Source organism: Salmo trutta, chromosome 26 (assembly GCF_901001165.1).
Source record: "Salmo trutta chromosome 26, fSalTru1.1, whole genome shotgun sequence".
NCBI lineage: Eukaryota > Metazoa > Chordata > Actinopteri > Salmoniformes > Salmonidae > Salmo > Salmo trutta.
The window spans coordinates 15,745,204-15,756,027 of NC_042982.1; the positions used below are offsets into that span (position 1 = coordinate 15,745,204).

The 10,824-nt window shown below is 41.5% G+C and overlaps 1 pseudogene; it reads left to right on the forward strand.

Moving 5' to 3' along the window:
* Positions 1-10,322, forward strand: part of LOC115162809 (sorting nexin-19-like) — a 35,621-nt pseudogene extending 25,299 nt beyond the window's left edge.
* Positions 10,323-10,824: the final 502 nt, after the last annotated feature.

The following is a 10,824-nucleotide window of genomic DNA, read 5'->3' on the forward strand; positions in this document are numbered from 1 at the left end:
TATGTCTGTGTTCAGTATAAAGGAAGGTAGAGGTAGTTTTGTGAGCCAATGCTAACTAGTGTTAGCGCAATGACTGGAAGTCTATCGGTATCTACTATCATGCTAGCAGATACCCATATACTTTAACTCATTGTGCTCATGCTAGTTAGCAACTTCCTGCAAACTGCATGCAGAGACATAAAAATGGTATCCACAAGTTCATCTGACTCTGGGGAAGTAGATAAAGGCTTATTGTCAAAATCCCAAAGTATCCCTTTAAGTCCCTTGGAATCTTTCCCTGAACCTTGGTTTAGGTGGTTGAGGAGAAATATGGTCTTGTTGTGTATGACAGGCTTTAGTATTGTTGATGCAAATGATTACTGTGAGCTAAAGCGGGCACGTTGCCCTGAGGAGGAACACTTTGTCTCAGTCCAGTGTGCCTCTGGGTTTGTGGAACAGTCTGTTAACATGTAATGAGTTGTTTAAAGGCTGGCTGCAGACCTCCATTCCCAGTTTGATTATTCTGCTAGCTAAATAGATTGATATAATTCAGCTTTTTGACTGCCTAGGCATCTTGCTCTGTTTGGCACCAGCATTGTGTGAATTCAACTAGCAGTTGGCCTTTTTTGCTAAATTTCCCTGTGCACTTACACTGTACATCTGCATACACTAACACCTGCCATGCTTAAAATCCATCATTCTGACTTGTGTTGGATGTTTTGATTCTGGTAATTAACTCAACACAATTTTGAATCTTGAGTGAAGTGGAAATGTATCAGATATTGCTTAGGTCATCGAGCCAATTTAAGCGTTGTCGTAATTTAAACTGAAGTGTGATGCAGGATTTGGACGGGGTGTTTAATCCAACGGCTATTTTTAAATTAGTACTCTAATTCAGCTGTGCTGGAGTCTGACCTTAGAGAAAGTAGTCGTTTCATTTTCCCCATTTTTTTGAGCTCTGTAAAAACACTTTCATGTCCTCCTCCACATTATTGTTTGAAAAAGCGTTTTCACTATTGGCTACCGAGTGCCAAGTCCTTGTGTTATTTTCACCCAAGGTTTCAGAATAATAACTACAGTTTATGTGATTGGCACCGGAGGGTTTTACATGGATCACATGGAATGAGTGTTAAAGCCTGAATCCAGACAAGCCTCACATTTTAAACTGATTTGACAGGCTCACAGCCCACAGTCATGGCAGAATATCCCTAACAATAAAGCACAGGTTCTTCATTCTCAAGTGCTATAGTGCATTCTTCATGATGGACTTCTGAATCCTTAAGTCCATTTTGATAATCGTCCATGTCACAAACTCATTCCATGGTCTGCGGGTTTTCGCTCCTCCCTTGTACTTGATCGATGAATTAAGGTCACTAATTAGTAAGGAACTCACCTCACATGGTTGTCCATGTCTTAATTGAATGGAAAAACCAAAAACAAGCAGACACTAGGCCCTCCATGGAACAAGTTTGACACCTGGTCTACATCAAAAACAAGAAGATGCTTTTCCATACATTTTTCATCAACCCTGTGTGTATCAAGGTATTAAATGTAGGTGAGAGAGTGGTCTACTGCTTCTTCAACTATCATGTCACTTAGAAGCAGCTAGGGAGTTCCACCAAGGGTTCCAGTGAGAAGAAATGACAATCAACTAGCAGAGCCAATATGCTCCAAATCTGTTGATATTAAAGGGTTCCTCCCAGCATGTGCATCACGGTCTGTCTCTGTCTGTCACAGACGATGAATTAACTGTCTTTCTCACTCCCCTTTCCATTGCCTACCCGAACAACTCTGCGTCTCGGGCTGTCACTTTTTCCGAGCGAATTTCACATGTCAATTAGGCACTTTTCCAAATGGAATATAGTTATCACGTTGATGTTTTTGCAGTGTCAGAAGAAATCAAAGCACCTATTAGAATTTGAAACGGGGTTGTTTAAACATGGCTGGCTGCGGGGAGAGCGTAGTAACCCTTTTTTTCCATTCTTTCTGAGGTGGAGAAATGTATTCCCTGCTAATGCTGCGTGTCCCTGTCAAAGCCGCTGCCAGTCAAAATGGGCTGCACTTCATAAACTGAACACCGGGTCAGTAGTACGAAATAAAATGTACTACTGTTGATTCCAAACAACTCGCTTTTTAGTTCCATCACCCTACATTAGCTGTGGTCCAACGTCAGCCCTTAAATGGTTTGTCTGGACAAGTGCAGCTTTTGTCTTCTTGTTATCCCAGAGAGGCCAGCATTCCATCCACCGATGCTAATATTGAGAGGCTGGTTAGCTATTGCACTTTGTGTTGCATCATTTTCATCAATGATACTGTAATATGTACTGTACTGTATACCATATTTAGATAGTATGTGGTGGTGGGAATTCACGGGTGCTATTCATCGATATATCAAGATGCCTGATCTTTTCCAGAGTCAACATCACCCACTGTGAAACATACCATTCTTTAGTAGGCTTACTTCTTAGGTTGGTTTCCCTGCATCGTTACTCACAGCAGGAGACCTTCACCGGGTGCACCAAGTTAGGGCGAGGTCATTTCAATGTGAACATGACGTACTCTGATGCTGACTGTGAAAGACATCGCAGCTTATCAAAGAGTGCAAGGCCCTGCTGGGAGTGTTTCCAGGGCCTCCGTGTTTCCTGATGAAATAGTGCAGTCGGGCTGCTATAAACCTCCCTAGTGACTGGGTAGGAGGAGCTGGAGTGACTGCTGCTTCCCCAAGACATAAACCACGGCCGCATGTCAGACCAGATCCAGACCGGCCCTCCCAGGACATTATAGACGGGGGAGACTTGGGAGGTTCCCAATGCTTTAAAAAGGATCTGCCCAAAAGTCCAAAGATTTTCCCAAATTAGGGAAAAAAGAAAGCACTTTTTTAATGTTTGTCTGGAAGAGAGTATGTTTGGTCTCGGCAGCTCATGCTCACGTGCTTGTGTGTTCGACTCGTCTCTGCTGTTCTGTCGTCGTAAGCGACCATGATTTAGGCTAATGCGCTTGTCTCCGGTCGGTATGTGGCGTTGAATGGACACTCATCATTGTCCACATTCCGAGTTTTTAATGAGGGTTTTAAAATAAACCAGTAAATCTTCAGAGGCATGAAGAGTAGGAGATCCGTGGCAAAAAAACATGCAAGGTCCACTTCCCAGAATTCATAGCTGCTCTGTGAGACATGGCAGTTTCTTCAGTCAAGCACAAGTATTGAGTTCAATATGCATCAAATTTTAGGACGGAATCCATATGACTTGTGTCACATAAGTTGTATTTTCTCATTAGAACTCCTAATCATTGTTATTTGTTAGTTGAACTCCGAAGTAGACTCTCATTGGAACGTATTTTTAATATCAATTTATCATCTCTCTCCCTCCAAGGCATACAACATACTGTATGTGCAAAGATAATAATTGCTCACATCAATCTTGAGAGAGTTTCTTAGCAGGCAGTCCTTCATAGGCTTTTATAGTATCTCACAGTCCCACATCGTGGTTCCACACGGATGTCATCATGTATTGGTTTGGTAAGCCAGCCTCACTGTTATGAAACATACTAACAATGACAGGGTATAAGATAGTCAGAACAAAAACGAGATCCACGTTTTCTCAGAACCGTCCATGTCCTTCAGCAGTGTAATGAAAAAACCTGTAATGAAATAACTAAATTAAGGGCCTTGAAATGTGCCATGAACCATATTTTTGTGGATTTTTCAGTATTATGTAACATCTGCAGAGTGTTATTCATTGATTTTGATCAAGTCTCTCATCCAATTGAATACAGTCTGGATACAAACTATTTTTGTGTACACTGTTTGCGTAAGCCCTACTCAAGAGACCAACAGCAAACCTTCTCTCCCTGTGTGTGTATGACTGTAAACACACCGATCATTTTACAAGCATGGCACGTTCTTTGGACGACTTTAGTTTGATTGATTAATACCATCTACTGCATTTCTGTAAGGCTATTGGAATGTGGTACGGCCATTACCTTGTGCTCAAAATACCTCTGCACATGTGGATGGGGGTTGTTGCGTTCTGTGTCTTTATGCTGTAAGACAGTGTGGAGTGGAGTGTTTGTGTGTGTGTCATACTGTCTCTTTAATGTAGAGGTCGACCGATTATGATTTTTCAACACCGATTCCGATTATTGGAGGGCCAAAAAAGCCGCTACCGATTAATCGGCCAATTTTTTTTTTATTTAATGACAATTACAACAATACTGAATGAACACTTATTTTAACTTAATATAATACATAAATACTATCAATTTAGCCTCAAATAAATAATGAAACATGTTCAATTTGGTTTAAATAATGCAAAAACAAAGTGTTGGAGAAGAAAGTAAAAGTGCAATATGTGCCATGTAAAAAAGCTCATGTTTAAGTTCCTTGCTCAGAACATGAGAACATATGAAAGCTGGTGGTTCCTTTTAACATGAGTCTTCAATATTCCCAAATAAGAAGTTTTAGGTTGTAGTTATTATAGGAATTATAGGACTATTTCTCTCTATACGATTTGTATTTCATATACCTTTGACTATTGGATGTTCTTATAGGCACTTTAGTATTGCCAGTGTAACAGTATAGCTTCCGTCCCTCTCCTCGCTCCTACCTGGGCTCAAACCAGGAACACATCGACAACAGCCACCCTCGAAGCAGCGTTACCCATGCAGAGCAAGGGGAACAGCTACTCCAAGTCTCAGAGCGAGTGATGTTTGAAACGCTATTAGCACGCATCCGCTAACTAGCTAGCCATTTCACATCGGTTACACCAGCCTAATCTTGGGAGTTGATAGGCTTGAAGTCATAAACAGTGCAATGCTTGAAGAATTGGGAAGGGCTGCTGGCAAAACGCACGAAAGTGCTGTTTGAATGAATGCTTACGAGCCTGCTGGTGCCTACCACCGCTCAGTCAGACTGCTCTATCAAATATCAAATCATAGACTTAATTGTAATATAATAAACACACAGAAATACGAGCCTTAGGTCATTAATATGGTCGAATCCAGAAACTATCATCTCGAAAACAAAACGTTTATTTTTTCAGTGAAATACGGAACCGTTCCGTATTTTATCTAACGGGTAGCATCCCTAAGTCTAAATATTCCTGTTACATTGCACAACCTTCACGTCACCCCGCTCCTCTGCTCTCTCCACTGGCTTCCAGTTGAAGCTCGCATCCGCTACAAGACCATGGTGCTTGCCTACGGAGCTGTGAGGGGAACGGCACCTCCGTACCTTCAGGCTCTGATCAGGCCCTACACCCAAACAAGGGCACTGCGTTCATCCACCTCTGGCCTGCTCGCCTCCCTACCTCTGAGGAAGCACAGTTCCCGCTCAGCCCAGTCAAAACTGTTCGCTGCTCTGGCACCCCAATGGTGGAACAAGCTCCCTCACGACGCCAGGACAGCGAAGTCAATCACCACATTCCGGAGACACCTGAAACCCCACCTCTTTAAGGAATACCTGGGATAGGATAAAGTAATCCTTCTAACCCCCCCCCCTAAAAGATTTAGATGCACTATTGTAAAGTGGTTGTTCCACTGGATATCATAAGGTGAATGCACCAATTTGTAAGTCGCAACAGTTTGAGCCAGGCGGCCCAAACTGTTGCATATACCCTGACTCTGCGTGCAATGAACGCAAGAGAACTGACACAATTTTACCTGGTTAATATTGCCTGCTAACCTGGATTTATTTTAGCTAAATATGCAGGTTCAAAAATATATACTTCTGTGTATTGATTTTAAGAAAGGCATTGATGTTTATGGTTAGGTACAGTCGTGCAACGATTGTGCTTTTTTTGCAAATGCGCTTTTGTTAAATCATCCCCCGTTTGGCGAAGTTGGCTGTCTTTGTTAGGAAGAAATAGTCTTCACACAGTTCGCAATGAGCCAGGAGGCCCAAACTGCTGCATATACCCTGACTCTGTTGCACAGAACACAAGAGAAGTGACAATTTCCTTAGTTAAAAGAAAGTCATGTTAGCAGGCAATATTAACTAAATATGCAGGTTTAAAAATATATACTTGTGTATTGATTTTAAGAAAGACATTGATGTTTATGGTTAGGTACACGTTGGAGCAACGACAGTCCTTTTTCGCGAATGCCGCGCAGGACAGGCTAGATAAACTAGTAACATCATCAACCATGTGTAGTTAACTAGGGATTATGATTGATTGATTGTTTTTTTATAAGATAAGTTTAATGCTAGCTAGCAACTTACTTTGGCTTCTTACTGCATTCGCGTAACAGGCAGGCTCCTCGTGGAGTGCAATGTAAAGCAGGTGGCTAGAGCGTTGGACTAGTTAACCGTAAGGTTGCAAGATTGAATCCCCAAGCTGACAAGGTAAAAATCTGTCGTTCTTCCCCTGAACAAGGCAGTTAACCCACCGTTCCTAGGCCGTCATTGAAAATAAGAATGTGTTCTTAACTGACTTGCCTAGTAAAAAATATTATTAAAAAAAGAACAAAATCGGCAAATCAGTGGCCATAAATACCGATTACCGATTGTTATGAACACTTGAAATCGGCACCAATTAATCGGCCATTCCGATTAATCGGTCGACCTCTACTTCAATGTATTTTTTGCGAACAGGTTTTAATCTTGTTGGGAGTAAAATGTCCTCTCCATGTGACAGCATTGTCATACACAAGTCTTCATTTGTTTGTGGACTGTTTACCTTGTCAGAAGTAAATTGTAGGGATGCACGATATATCGGTGAATATATCGGAATCGGTCGATATTAGCTAAAAATGCCAACATTGGTATCGGCCCGATGTCTAGTTTAACGCCGATGTTAAAAACCGATGTCAAAGCTACCGTGTATATAAAGTAGGTACATAACTTAATGACACCACGTAAAATTTTGCGCTACAATTGCAACAGCATTCCTAACCTAGCCCACACGATGTCTGCTGTGTGGATAAAGCAGTCAACAAGTCGAGCAGTCATTTGAAAGAGTAACAACATTTAATTGCGACAACTCAAAGGCGAAATCCATTAAAGCCAAGATAATGGAATTCATTGCCCTTGACAATCAACCATTCTCTGTTGTGGGTGATGTTGGCTTTCGCCAAGTGCGCTATTTTTCAGATGTTGCCCTATCGGAGTTACACAGTAATAGTGCCACTGCTATTAGCTTCACGACATTTCATCGTTTGGGTCTTTGCGTGTAAAAAAATTATACAGTAGCACTGTCAAAGCTGTACAAAAAAAGTATGCAAACAAGCAAACACCGGCCACGAACGATGTGTTTACAATACCGCGTTGGTAATATTTGTTCGACCGCAACTTCTGGGGTAGCTAGCTAGCTTTAGCTTGGCACCAATACAACCAGCCTGATAACAACGACCAGTAGAAACTGCAATCATTTTATTAGCTAGGTTGCCACTTGTTGTTCGGCTAATTGAAATTGAACTTCAGTTCATGAAAATAAATAGCTAGCCAGCTACTTAACCCTGTTGCCCAAAGCTAACGTTATAAGCAGCCAGCTAGCTTCATCTGGCTAGTGAGGGTCGACCGGCCCGGGTTATGTGTTGTGAAGCTAGCCACAATAAGGATTAGGCACAATAGTCGAATTTGCAGTGTGCCTTCAAAATAAAAGTATCATTGACAGTGATGCCAATGAATACAAATAGTAGAATTATGCCATACTTTTATTTTGAAGGCTAACCGCAATGTCCACTATTGTGGCTAATCCTTATTGTGGCTAGCTTCACATAGATGGGTCCGACCACTATTATTCAAATAAGAACTGTCTTATAAATTAGGGTTATTTTAGATGATGACACCTAACTACATAGTTAGCTAGATACTGAAACAGATTATTTTGTGTTATTTGACGTGTATCTTTTTTGACGCGCAAAGACCCAAATGGCGTTCCATAGAAATCCTGGTTGAGAATGAAATGACTGAACAAATGAACAACGAAACAGCACAGCAAGTAAGTGAAAGAAATAGGTTTTGATGATGTTTTACTGGTAATGGGGACATATGTAAATGCCAACAAAATAACTTTTTGGTTAGTGTGGTGTGTGTCTGTGTGTGTGTAACCTTTATTTAACTAGGCAAGTCAGTTACGAACAAATTCTTATTTGTGCGCTGCCCTATGGGACTCCCAATCACGGCCGGATGTGATACAGCCTGGATTCGAACCAGGGACTGTAGTGACGCCTGTTGCACTGAGATGCAGTGCCTTAGACCGCTGCGTCCGTGTGTGTTAACTATTTAACTGTACTAGAATGCATAAAAGGCCGCAAAAATTTTTAATATCGGTTATCGGTATCATTCTTTTGGGGGGGGCAAGTAAAATATCGGGTATTGGCCAAAATGTAATATCGGTGCATCACCAGTAAGTTGATATTTCAACTAAAGGAACTGTGATGACATTTATGACGGATGTGGAGGTCCTGGGCTGGCGTGGTTACGCGGGTTCTGCGGTTGTGAAGCCGGTTGGATGTACTGCCAAATTCTTTAAAACAACATGGTAGAGAAGTTAACATTAAGTTCTCTGGCAATAGCTCTGTTGGCCGTTCCTGCAGTCAGCATGCCAATTATATGGTCCCTCAAAACTTGAGACATCTGTGGCATTGTGTTGTGTGACAAAACGGCACATTTTAGAGTGCCGTTTTTATTGTCCCCAGCACAAGGTGCACCTGTGTAATGATCATGCTGTTTAATCATCTTCTTGATATGGAACACCTATCAGGTGGATGGATGATCTTGGCAAAGGAGAAATGCTCACTAACAGGGATATAAACAAATCTGTACACAAAATTTGAAAGAAATAAGCTTTTTATGCATATGGAACGTTTCTGGGATTTTTTATTTCAGCTCATGAAAAATGGGACCAACACTTTACATGTTGTGTTCATATTTTTGTTCAATATATCTACAGTATGTTGTCCTGATCACATCCCTGATGTGTGTGTTTGTCACTTGCAGTTGGCTTAACTTGAGCGTGGCTAACCTGACCTGTACCCAGTATTGGGTGATCTACCTGCGGGTGCTGCAGGAGGCGGTGTGGCTGGGGGGCAGCCTACCAGCCCAGCCCCACCCGGCGCACAGCCACCAACAGAAGGAGGACACCAAGCAGCAATCCCTGCACTGCCTCATGAAACTACTACCAGACAAGTGATTACTAATAACGAAGAGGCAGGCTCATGTTCATTAGGCACCAAATGGAAGAAAATGGACTGAAACCGGGAGGGATTATGGACATGTTCAATAAGAAATGCTAATTTTAGTTTTTACGTTCAAATGTACTATTTTATGAACATTACAAATAAACAGGACCCAGGACTTTATCCTGACCTTGTGACCTGACCATGAAAAATAAACTAGGTTATAACTTTGGTCCATTACAGAAAATGATCAGGAAAAACTCCTGGCCCATACTCACTCATTCCTATCTACCTCTGCAAACATACAATTCATTTGTATTACGGTAGTTGATATTGCTTATGTGCAATACAATGGCATTTCATGTAAATTCAATTTTGTAAACGAACTGATTTTTCTAAGAAGCCATTTCAGGGTCTGCTGGTCTTACTTTATCCAACTAGCTATGTTTTTATTTAATATATTTTTGGTGACCTTGGCTGTTCTGAATTCTCTGTGGAGTCCTATATGGCCTCTCAGTTCTATATTTGTACTCTTCTGTATTTACAGATCTGCTCTCAGGAATGCTGGGCTCGGACAAATACAGACTAAGCTGGCAGACTAAGCTGGAATCTCTGCAGAACCCTTACATAAACAGGTGACCACACACAAAAAAACAAAGTCATATACACTACGTCACCTGCCTGTCTGTCTGGCTATGATTTAAAGAGTCTGACATCATGGTCTTACAATAGATTATGAAGGAACATGACATGAGGAGTTGATAAAGGGTTCTAAAGCTAAGTGATGAGCTGGTTGTGAATCAGTGGGCATCAGCCAAGCTTTATAGTGTGTTCCATATAATATACCTCTTTCCAGACACGTTTCCATTGGGTCAAGCTGATGATTTATACATTGCCAGCCCTTTGTTCTTAAGATGCATCAGTTTTGATTATAGCAGCATGCATCACCCTAATCTTCTTATTGAAATGTTCAAATAAGGTGTGTGTGCGTAAGGTACAGTATAATATATTTACGACTCAACTAAGTCCCTGTAGTGTTTGAAACATGCTGTTAGAATCAAGAGAGTTGTCTCATGAATTTTCATCACTGGAACGAAGAACACGGCCAATTGTAAGGATTCCATTGCTGAAGTAATTTGGCTCGTTGAACCTCGTAGGAGCTTAGGTTTTGGTCCTCTTGGGCTGTATGCTTTCGCCTAAATCACGCCTTGATGTGAATGGGGGAAATTGCAACAAAATTGCAGAAATATCAGGTTGTAATTTGGCCCATTGTAAAACTCGCAAGCCCCAAATTACGAAGTTTTCAACATTTTAAACAAACTTAAAATGTCCACCTGTAACTGGCGATAGTTAAATGGTGGATACTTTTGAAGAGAGGAAATGTTGGAGAGTTGATTTCTGGGAGACCCCTGACCTTTAACCTGTGACTCTTACCCTGTACAGACACCTGGTCTACTGTATCTGGGACCTTTTCCTCAAGTTCCTCGTCCCTGAAAGTCTCTCCAAAAACGCAGAGAAACTACCACCATGAAAGTCATGGGAGCGATACTGGGGTATACACACATTTAATCAACTGTTAGTGAATAGTCCTCGATGAAAGTCCAGCCTAATGTATCTGGATAAATTCCATTATTCATGTGTCCCCACCTTTAACTCTGACATTTTGGACCCGAGGTCATCTGGGTCTGTCTCTGATTTAGTCCATAACATTTGTGGGTCTCAAACATC